At 46.2% G+C, this 10,378-nt stretch overlaps 1 long non-coding RNA gene across 1 annotated transcript in view; it reads left to right on the top strand.

The window, feature by feature from the left end:
- The first annotated feature begins 2,449 nt into the window (after positions 1 to 2,449).
- The window catches only part of LOC146809535 (uncharacterized), a 314,763-nt gene continuing 306,834 nt past the window's right edge, over positions 2,450 to 10,378 (top strand). Inside the window, exon 1 of the long non-coding RNA XR_014966450.1 lies at positions 2,450 to 3,708. This is a non-coding gene — a long non-coding RNA (uncharacterized LOC146809535). The remainder of the gene's footprint in view (positions 3,709 to 10,378) is intronic.

Below are 10,378 nucleotides of genomic sequence, written 5' to 3'. Positions count from 1 at the left end.
GTCCTAGCGGCTAAGGTCATGTCAGGGCAGTGGGTGGGTGAATGTGTAACAGCCGTCTGCAAAACGCTATTGTATGTGCTAGAAGGCCCTTCGGGCGCTGCTTCTGAGGGTCTATCAAGTGTGTCTACCATACTTGCCAGCGTATTGAGACAGCCTTTGCAGTTGGTATACGGGGCTCCTAAGGGTTGCCCTTTTTCAGACACGTTGCCCCTAAACCCATCAGGAACGAATATAGAAGGATTTGAGGGTTGGTCTATGGGGCATTCCTCTACCGGTGACGCAAATGTTTCTACTTGTAATGCCTGTACACCCTGCTTATTCTTAAGATATTTTCTTGAAAGACGGTTGACTTTAGGGGTTTGGGTTTGTAACAGAGCTTCCGCAACCGGTGTCACATTCGGTGGGCCCTTAGAGAGTGCGGGGGAAAGGGTTCATTCCCCTGCTTAGCAACATTTATTATGGAGAGATCTAAAGGCGTAGTTAGGGGATCAGGGACCACCGGTTTCTTGCTGAGGTCTAAAGGGGCTGATTGGGACTCCGTGGCGAATGACTTCTTCTTGAGGTTTAAAGGACCTGTTTGGGGTTCTGAGTTCCACTGCTTCTTTTTAAGGGATGGTTTTTTGATATGAGATTCCCTTTAGAGGTTCAGATATGCCTCGACTGCATCGGTTCTCTGTTGTATGTTGGTGTAGTATGTGTAGATCTTATTCTGGCGTACACGACTACTCACTCCTTTTGCCGCAGGCCCGGTGTTCAGAACGGTCTTTGTGATGTCCCTTAGCGGTTGCGTAGCTCCCTTAGCCTTATGTGTATCTTCGCCTAGAATGTAACATAAAAATAGATATTAGAAACAATAAGGAACATGTATAAGTTGCTTACACTACCCGCAGCAGTACATGGGGCACTACATGGCTATGGACCCTTTGTTTGAGAGAATAAAACCCAGCGAGTTCGTTTTTTCACACCCTTTTGTAAAAACACACCATTTAGATGTCTTTTCCCAGATCCTTTCTTTGTCACAGGGCCGTCTTTAGATGCTGAAGATTTCCTTTTCACAGGCCTTTCTTTTGGTCGCTGCGCCGGCTCTTGCACAATCACGGCTTCCGGACGTGACTCCGAGGGCCCTGTAAAGAAAAAAATAATCACATTTGTAGTATAAACCAGGCCTTAGCAGACCCCTCTGAGGAGTGTTCCTATAGCTCACAACGTTGGTTTTTGGGCCTAGACACTCCCAAGTCTTAGACAGTTTAAAGAACCAGGGCCTTTTTGATTTACCTGTAAGAATGGTATTATCCTGTACACTCATCGGCGCATCTTGAGCCCCCTTGTGGCATTGTAGATCATCAAGAAACCTTTGTAGTTCGGGATCCATATCTATAAAATACCACATACATGAGAACCCCATTAGAAAAGCAGAGCTTCTAAGATGCAGGTGTACAAAACTACTCAGAGCTATACACCTCTTAATACATATACCTGTGTGTAAGGCTCGCATTTCATCGTCTGTGAGGATTAATTCTGGCATGTCCTGCATCTGGGTTAAATAAAAAATGGCTGTTTTTAAAACTACACCTCATAAACATGATATTACAGTTACATACACCTTAGAAAACACAAATCATACATTGAAAATTTTAAAAAAACACATGTGCATTTACATCTACTTTTTAATAAGAACCCAGCCCTGATTCCTACCCATAAGCCCCATCGCATGTACAAACACAACCTATACACATATCTATATAAGGGATTGTGCAAGCTGCTCATGGGAACCCTTTAATAATCAGGGCTTTATATTTGGCTTTTAACTTATAAACGGCACATAACAAACGGCTATAGTGGTAATACACAATGCTTTGCGCCGCACTTACGTTATATACACTCTGGGCGCCGTTTAAATGGACGGCCTGGTGAGAGCAGAAGCATTAATTTTAAAAAGTACTGCTGGGGAGCAAAAGCAGGCATTTTAAAAGGGTGACTGGTGGGGAGCAAAAGTCTGAGAAAAACCCTGCTACATATCCTGGGATTCTGGGTAAAGCACTTAATGTACCAGCACACACCGACCTGAAATAAATGGGCCCTTGTGTAACATAATCATTGTGCCCGTACAAAGCGCTCCAAAACCTTCAGGACGTGTTTGCACTATATAAAATTGCACCATTTGAAAAAAAGAATAAGAATAAATAAAAGCCACAGGAATGCTGCTATACGTTCCCTGCGGCTATAAATACATCTTTATTTTTTTTAAATATTATTTTCTTATTTATTCCCCACACTCAGGGGCGATGTCACGCTAAATAAATATGAGGCCATTCCCCCAGGGCACAGTCACGGTGGAGGAATCCCCAGCCGGGAGCTTCACCTCCGTGGCAAAGGTAGAAGGACCCGCCCCTTCAGTGATGTCACCGGGGACTCCCCTGACATCACTGAAGAGGCGGGTCCTACCATCACAGCCACGGAGGGGAAGCTCTCTACTCCATTGCCCCCGTCGCCATCGGGATCCACGAGGGAGCCCTGGAACTGCCGCTATCCGCCCCAGAGCAGCGCCTTAGGTAAGCGGGCTCTGGGGTCACACATCGATCCCTGCACCACGGACCCTACACATGCCCCCCAGAGCAGCGCTCGGACCCCGCTGGCTCTGGGGGCTGAACTTTTCAAAACTACTTAAATGACAGGCCTCACGAACCCCAGAGGCCCAGGCATGGGAAGCGGTCTCTGGGGCCATTCGTTTTTTTAATAAATAACGGGGCCTCGAGCCCAATAACAGTGCCGAAGGATCACCCAGCACTGCAGCACAAGCCACCCGGAGCACTGCATGGAGCTCAGCGAGCTCCGGGGGCCTTTAATTTTAAAAAACGGGGCCTCGCACCCCACACGGCTCCAAGGCCACAGGAGCCCCCACCCCTGCCGCATCAGCCACCCGGAGCATCGCATGGAGCTCAGCGGGCTCCAGGGGCCTTTAATTTAAAAAACAGGGCCTCATGCCCCACACGGCTCCAAGGCTACAGGAGCCCCCACCCCTGCCGCATAAGCCACCCGAAGCACCGCATGGAGCTCAGCGGGCTCCGGGGGCCGTTAATTGTTAAAAAACAAAAAACGGGGCAGCACACACACAGGCGCCACAGTCGCGCCCACCCATGCCATACAAGCTCCCCGGAGCTCCACATGGAGCACAGAGGTCTCCGGGGGGGCTTCAATTTTGAAAAACGCGGCCTCGAGCCCTTGCACACTAGCCTCACACCCCCGAGCAGCGCCTTACACAAGTGGGTTCGGGGGGGCCTTTATTTGAAACATGCGGACCTGGAACCCCACACAATGGCCTCACGACCCCGAGCAGCGCCTTCTGCAAGCGGGCCCGGGGGATTATTAAAATATTACGGGGCCTCGAGCCCATGCACACTGGCCTCACACCCCGAGCAGCGCCTGCCGCAAGCGGGCTCAGGGGCATTTATTTTAAACTTGTGGGGCCTCGAGCCCACGCACACCGGCCTCACAACCCCTAGCAGCACCCTTGGTAAGCGGGCTCGGGATGCTTTTTTTTTTTTTTAATCCTACGGTCGACATCCACGCCCCAGCCCTCACCAGGACTCCAACTATGAGGGACCTGGACTCCAGCTCGGACTTGCTACATTTTTTACCTCGCGCATAACTGCCTGGACACCTATCAACAGGCAGTTCACCATCAGCACCACAGGACCCGCCCCGTGGGTGAGTACTTGTTTTTATTTAATGATAAATTGTTTGGGGGTTAATTTTACAGTCTCTGGGGACTCTAAAGCAGTGGGTAACTATGTAAAAATGCTTCTAGACATTGTTAAAACTAAAATTACAACCACATTTTACATCCCTCATTATTCACATTAAACACACTATCCACACCCTCATTAAACAATAATTAAAACCCCGTAAACACCCTCATACATTGCGTTAAGCACCCTTTAAAAAGTACAACAGTGGTCGCATTAATTGCATTCCCCATTGGGCTTTGCGCCTTTTAAAAACTTTTCACCACCAGCATTATTCACATTAAACACTATATCACAAAGCCTTAAACATTATTTGTAACACTGTGAGCACCGTCCTATATAGCTCTAAAACCCCTTTTAAAATGCAACTTTGTTCACTTAAATGCATTCCCCAATACATTAAATAACCCATAAGCATGCATCACTGAGCAATCCCCCTTATTTATTTACCTCCATTAAGCTGTCGCATGCAGCGTCAATGTGTGATAAGTTGCTCTGATCCATTGTGGCCTTTAAGCTTCGGGGTTGTGGGGGTGTGCAGTAAAAACAATCCACACACGTCATTCCAAATGGGTTTTTGAATGGCTGATTGTGGCAGCGCGCTAATGCATGCTTTTTATACCTGTCCGGGCATGCTAATTGGAAGGACACCCCCTTTATGGAGGGGATGGTTTAGAACCATGTATTGAGGGTCATTATAGGAACGTTTTCTGACCATTGGCTTGTTTTGTTAGAGGCCTCTTTATCCTTTGACATCTGTTAATTAAACCTAGGGCCTGTTGTGGGATGAGCTCCGACTGAAGTTTTAGGATCCTGGCATGCTAATTGGAAGGGTCCATCCTTCATGGCGGAGATTGTTTAGAATGTTTTCCGGCCACTGCCTTGTTTTGTTAAGTGCCATTTGCCCCCTTAACAGATGTTAATTAAACCTGTGTATCTGTTAATTAAACCTGCGGCCTGTTTTGGGAAGAACTCCGGCGGACGTTTTAGAGACATGCTGTATGACCATGTGAGGGTCATTATCGAGTACGTTTCTGACCACTGCATTGTTTTTGTTAGATACGCACTTCAACATTTGACTTCTGTTAATTAAACCAACAGGCCTGTTCGCCTAATCACCTATGTTTGGGACTCCAGCTCCTGGGAAGGATGGACTGATGTTTTATAAACAACCCTTGTACTATACAATTTAAGGCTCGTGGGAAGTTTGGGACTGTCTGATTACTTTTTATCTGTTCTCAACGGCACTCTGTCAGGGTAACTGGCCTTTTGTTCCTGTGTTTTCACGCTGTGACTTGTGACTTGTGACTTTTGTTCTTGTGTTTTTACTTTGTGACTTGTGAGCCTAATGGTTAGTTTTCTGCCTCTAGCTGTGGCTGGGACGCATTTCAAATTGCAACATCTGATTCTAAAGAAACATCCTTTTAAAAAACCTCTGCACCGTAAACCACTGTGTTAGGCAGCCATGCTGCCCTGGGGTTGGGGGAGTTGGGAATGCCTGCTCAGATACCAACTGCCACAGCGCTGCAGCCCTTGTTTTTTAAACAGACCCAGACATTTCTCTCTTACAGGAACACACTTTTTTACTCACACCCCTAAATGACCTGCTAACCTAGCATGGGTTTCAACATGTGCTCGGCGCTCACACTCTGACACAAACCCTGTGCCACACCCTTGTATTTCCAGGGGCTTGATGCCTGTCACTTTTAAGGACATGCAGCTGGCACTTTTAAGGACACACAGACATGTCACTTTTGCAGCCACACCTGTCACTTTTAAGGACACAGTGACAGGGCGGGGGGACCTGCGGGGTACCTCTCTCTTTTAAGGACACGCATGGTGATGAATGGTATCTGTTTAAACTACTGACGTGGCTCCCGGCTGAGAGGCAGAAACAGTCAGTGGCTGCTTTCTGCAGGGCTGTTCGGCTGCATCCTGGGGTCTCATACCAACTGCACAGTTAGATTGTGCTAGAAGCAATGACAGAATTTAATAAACTGTCATTGATAACATTTTGTTGGGTGACTGACTTTATGAGCTGACCGGTGACAAAGCACATAAAAGTGCTGAACTGACTTCCAGTTCCCTAAACACTGAGTGGGCTTACAAAGGAAGAAGGGTTGGGGGCAGGAAAGGGTGTATGAGTGCCTATCTTGCCACAGCACCACTCCAGCACAGCCCGAGGAGGGCCGTGAGCTACAGGCTTAGGCTGACTTATATTTTGAAGAATCCGGTCCCATTAAAGACCGGAGAATGACTGTCACCTGTCGTGCACGACAACAAATCTCCAGCAGCTTTGTCCGGTCGCAGGTCCCCATGAGAGAGGCGCAGGCGGCAGCATGAGCTGAGGCTGAAAACTGGACCTTGAAACATAACTGCCGCCTGCTGCCCATCAGTGACTCAACTCTAGTCTCCACAAACAAACGGACAGCATTGCAGTCACGTGACTGCCGCTGCGTGCGCCAGCCAAACATCAAGCGCAGCAGAGTCCAGACTGGCCGGCGGGACCGGACCCAGGCATAAGAGAAAGGTTTCCTTAACACCACAACACGTTAAATCAAGGCTGTGGCAGGGGTGGGCGGCATTACCTGCGACAGCGAGGGAAGTGCTGAGGTAGAAGGGGCAGATGGAAGCGGGAGCATGAATTGCAGCCCTGGAAGTGGGAGGTAAAGGGTTGGGGACAGCCTGCATGGGGCAATGCTATTAGCCAGAAGAGAGAGCAGCAGTCATAATTGACCTGGTAATTACGGTTCTCCCTTTGAAGTTACAGAAAGAAAAGTAAACAGGCGATCTGGGGTGGGTGGGGGACAGCTTTGAATGCATAGCAAATGTGTGAAGATAAAGAATTACAGCCCTGTTTACACAAACAGAAGTCCAAGCTGGAGTGACTGAAAACATCCAGTGCTCATGTGAATGTTCCTAGACAAAGAAAAAAATAGTCCCTTTTACAGCTGCTATACTGGGCCAAGTGGAAGGCTACACGTAACGAGGCACTGCTCCATAGGAGTGAACAACCCACGAAAAGGAGGTACAAATAGGACGGATTGACCACTGGCAAGCAAGGCTTTTTAAAGGACACTGAAACAAGCCAATGAATAGCTGTAAGCCCGCAGTATATAAGTATATACTAAAGTATATACAAGAGGTCTTAAATGCTCGACCTAAAAAGTATATACAAGAGATCTCGAATGATCGACCTAAAAAGGAATTATAGGTCCCTTTGAAACTTATGAGGATGCATTTATTATTTATAAAATGGCATTGAACTGCCTCAATTTCAGACACAGTTACAAATGTTGGAAAGAAAATAGAGAAAGAGAATAATATTAAGGCAGAAATTAAACGTAATACTGCATCAAGTGATAATACTTTCACTTCCAGAACTGGTGACCCACTTGGATAACCAATTCTTGATACTGATGCTGTGGTTTTCTTGGACAAGGTTCAAAAGGCAATGAGCAAAGTAAAAAAGGACATAGATTATTTGAATTACTTTATCTTTCAATTAAATACTGAACAACTACAAATATATAAAGATATTGAACAATCAGTAGATCATGGACTTCAACATGAAAATGGATTATATAAATGTAGCATTTGTTATGAACCTCTATTACAATATTTTGGCAGCGAAGCAGGATCTGGAGAATGCTTTCTTCTTAAAATAATTACTGCTTATGTGCATAAAAATAAATTATGTATATGTACAATGACAAATTCAACTGAAAAATAGGATATCGAAAGAGAAACATATACACACCACAATAAAGAGCGCAAATACTGTTTTGCGCAGAAAAATGTAATAATGTCTGTATTGAAAAACCGATTGTGCTTGCCATCCCATCTGAGAAGAACCAAGGAAAATTAGTGACACAATACACCATACAATAGGGGTTTCTTAATGTACAAAATTGATTATTTATGAACGAGCAATGTCCTACAATAGCCTCCTTTAAACTTTAAGAAGCCGGAAATGGTTTGTTATGATGATAGTCTATGACGTTTCAACCCCATAAAGAGAAGGGGGTCTCAACAGGACCTTGAAATAAGTGATGTCTCATGGATCATGGATTAATGTGTGCCAGATTGATAATGTGCACACCCCAAAAAATTAAGGGGAAAGGAGTTTAATACTGTAGGGCCCAGCCGGGAACCTAGTGAGGGACGGGGAAATCCCAATCTGGCAGTAGAGGAAAAAGGCACCATGACAGAATGAGCCCCGTAGAAATATGGGTTTCCAACTACAACTAACAACTGTAAAAGGTGAACCCATTTTCCAAAAACATTTGCAGGAACAAAGTCCAAATTGTTTGGGTAGTATAGGCAATGCCAACATTTGGTTACATTTCACATATACAGAACTAACACAGAATATAAGGGAAATTAACAATGAAGAATACGCTAACATAAATTGAAAGACATTCACCTTGGCATTGTGGCAGAAGAAGGAAAGATTATGCTGAGGTAACGAAATGCAACTAAATTGTTTCCTAACCTTCATCACCTGCTGAAGTTATGCATTATCTTCTTTCACAATCACATCCCACGGTTTGTTTAATGCTAACTGTTGAATAATGTTCTCAGTTAAATGATCAAATGCAACACTTGGAAAAACAAGAAATTGTACATCTTCCTTGTAAAGATAAAGTAGAGACGGGTGGACTGAACATACCTATAAGTAAAACATTAGCTGCCAAATTACAACAGATGGAAGATCAGTTTCACATACAGCAAAATTGGGGAAAGATTTACAGCTGTGTAGAAATTGTTGTGTCATTTTACATCAAAATTTACATGTTATGTTATGTTATTCTGATTTTTATAGCGCACAGCTGCCCCAGCAAAGGGGCGTCCCAGCGCTGCCAGCATCAGAGAGCGGACCTAAACACTAAGACATAGAATGTTAAGAATAGAAAGAGTGACCAAGAAGACTAAGTTGACGGAAAAAGGAAAGTTTTAATCGCTTTCCTGAAGTCCAGCAAACATTCCATCCTACCGATCTGAACAGGCAAGGAGTTCCATAACTTGGCTGCCAGGCAGCGAAAGGCTCGGCCCCCTGCGTGAAGACATTTCACACGGGGAACAGTAACCAGGTGCTGCCCTAAGGAGCGCAGCTGACGCGAGAGAACATATGGAGTAAGCAAGTTACCAAGCAGGCTAGGCGACGCCAGCTTCAGAATCTTAAAAGAAGGACACAACGTCTTAAATTGAATGCGCTCCGCCATGTGAAGCCAATGAAGTCTCCGAATGGCGCCAGCAGAGGGGCAAGACCACGGGAGCCCCAACAAGGCTCTGGCTGCGGCGTAATGAACACGCTGTATCTGTGTAATTTCAGCTTGGTTGGCCCCTAATAAGGGAGAACTGGCATAGTCCAATCGAGAAAGAATAGCTGACTGGACAATCAGCTGGCGTGTTGGTGGATTGAAAAACTTCAGAATGGGCTTAAGACCCCGTAGAAGTCCAAAGCATGTGCCGGCAACTTTTTTTGTATGGTCTTGAAAACTGAGGGAGGAATCCATCCATACCCCTAGGTTCTTAACCACTGCCTTGGGAATAGGAGTACTACCCAGGACACTCGGCCACCATCGCTCACTCCACAAGCTCGAGCTCTTCCCTGCTAACAAAACCTCAGTTTTGCTAGCGTTCAACTGTAAGCAGTTAGTGAACATCCATTCTGCAATGGCAGCCACGCCGCCTCTGAACCTAGAGGCATTCAATGTGGAACCTTCATCCAGGTTGTTGTTCATCCAGGCAGCCATATCTTTTATGCATTTTTGGAACTTGTCCTGATGGTCTCTGGGTCATTGGTCAGGGACAGGATGATTTGGATGTCATCGGCATAGTAGATGATGTTGAGTCGGTGGCTCTTGACAATGTTTGCCAGGGGTATCATGTATACGTTGATGAGGGTTGGGCTAAGTGATGAGCCATGAGGTACCCCGCAGGTGATGTTCTTTGGGAGTGAGGAGTAGGGTGGGATTCTTCTGCATTCTTCCTGTGAGCTAGGATGCAAAATACTTGAGGGCTGGTCCTTGGATTCTGATCTGCTGGAATCTGTTTAACACTGTGTTGTGGAATACGGTGTTGAAGGCTACTGAGAGGTCAAGGAGGATGAGGGCTGCTGTTCCTCTGTGGTCTAACAGCATTCTGATGTCGTCCATGGCTGCAACTAGGGCTGTCGCTGTGCTGTGGTTTGCTCTCAAGCCTGATTGGGGGGTCCAGATGGTTGTGGTACTCCAGATGACTAGAGAGCTGGAGGTTGATGGCTTTCTCAATGACCTTGACTGGGAAAAGGAGCAGGGAAATGGGTTGGTAGTTCCTAGGATCCCCAGGGTCCATGGATGACTTCTTCAGCAGCGACTTTATGTCATCATGTCTTATTTCTGGGGGAAGTGGGATGTAGTGATAGAGGAGTTGAGGACCTTGGTGAGTTCTTTGCTGATGGGTTGATTACAGAGGTTGAATGAGTGGTGTGGGCAGGAGTCTGCTGGGGATCTGGAGTGGATGGATCTCATTATGTATGCTGTTTCCTTCACAGAGAGGATGTTCCATGAGGTGAGCTGGTGTGGGTGTACGTCGGTCAGCATGATGCGGGTGATGCTGTCCTAAGTAGGGGGTTGGGGTGCAAAGTC

Source organism: Triturus cristatus, chromosome 7 (assembly GCF_964204655.1).
Source record: "Triturus cristatus chromosome 7, aTriCri1.1, whole genome shotgun sequence".
NCBI classification, from domain to species: Eukaryota; Metazoa; Chordata; class Amphibia; order Caudata; family Salamandridae; genus Triturus; species Triturus cristatus.
This window is presented reverse-complemented; position numbering and strand designations above follow the sequence as displayed.